General features: G+C 38.5%; 1 non-coding gene across 1 annotated transcript; it reads right to left on the bottom strand.

The window, feature by feature from the left end:
• On the bottom strand, window positions 1-65 carry LOC116536658. The gene has a single exon (XR_004262750.1). It is a non-coding gene; the product is annotated as a small nucleolar RNA SNORD29 (small nucleolar RNA).
• Window positions 66-1,401: the final 1,336 nt, after the last annotated feature.

The following is a 1,401-nucleotide window of genomic DNA, read 5'->3' as shown; positions in this document are numbered from 1 at the left end:
ATTTCTCAGCTGTTCATGTATTTTCATTGTCAGTCATAGTGAGCTAGTTTGATTCATCATAGAAATGGTCTCAAACTCTTCACCTCAAGCAATCCTCCTACCTTGGCCTCCCAAAGTTTAGAGACTGTAGGCATGAGCCACCACGTCCAGCGTATTATCAAGTGTTCGATGTTTTCTTATATTGCCTTCTCTGTGACCTTGGATAATTTCTAAAGAGTGGTCTTGATCACACACACACACACACACACACAAAATAGCTGGTTTCATTGTGGTTTCTGTTAAGATCATTAATTGAATTTATTTATTATTATTTTTTGAGATGGAATCTCTTGTCACTCAGGATGAAATGCAATGGCATGATCTCGGCTCACTGCAACCTCTGCCTCCCAGGTTCAAGTGATTCTCCTGCCTCAGCCTCCTGAGTCACTGGGATTACAGGCATGCGCCACCACACCCATCTAAGTTTTGGGTTTTTAGTAGAAGTGTAGTTTTACCATGATGGCCAGCCTGGTCTCGAACTCCTGGCCTCAAGCAATCCACCTACCTAGGCCTCCTAAAGTGAAGGGATTATAGGCATGAGCCACCACACCTAACCTATTAATTGAATTTATTGTTTAGTTGATTTTCTATTACTCTTAGTGGTAGCGGAAATTACCCATAGATTTAATAGGGTTCATGATGGTATTGTTCACAGTTATTTATTTCTTACCTTGCCTGTAAGAGTATTATATGTCCCTGTTCATTGCCTGGTGACCTGCTATGCCTCTTGTGAGAAAACGACAGGTCTCCACTTCACTGATTTTGGGCTTGACTGAGATGCTTCGGCCAATAGAGTGTAAGTAGTTATGACATATACCACAAGCAGACATTTAAGCTGGTTATGTGGTTTGGCTTGGCCTCTTGTTTGGTTGGCCTGCAGTCAGCCCACAGTTTACATATGATATGAGCAAACAGTAAAGGTAATAAGCCACTGCAATTTCTCCCTAAGGGTAGGAACAAGATAAGAATGCCCAGTCTTATTAATTCCAGCCAACATTTTACTGAAGTTCTAGCCATGGAAGTAGACAAGACAATGAAAAGGCATCCAAATTGTAAAGGAAGATACAAAACTGTATTTGCAGATGGCATGATTTTTTAATATAGAAAGTCCTAAGGAGTTCACAAAAAACTGTTGAAACTATGAACTTCAGCAAGGTTAGAGGATAAAGGATTAATATACAAAAATCAATTATGTTTCTATACAGTAGCAATGAGCAAATCAAACCTGAAATTATGAAAATAAGTCTTAATGATAGCTTCAAAAAGATTAAAGTACTTAGAAATGCATTTAACAAAAGAAGTACAAAACACCCTTAAGACTACCAAACATTATTGAAAGAAATTATGCAGGATCTAAATAAA

Source organism: Sapajus apella, unplaced genomic scaffold (assembly GCF_009761245.1).
Source record: "Sapajus apella isolate SASKATOON/1434 unplaced genomic scaffold, GSC_monkey_1.0 scaffold102, whole genome shotgun sequence".
NCBI classification, from domain to species: Eukaryota; Metazoa; Chordata; class Mammalia; order Primates; family Cebidae; genus Sapajus; species Sapajus apella.
Note: the sequence above shows the minus strand (reverse complement) of the source record. Positions and strands in the feature narration are given on the sequence as shown.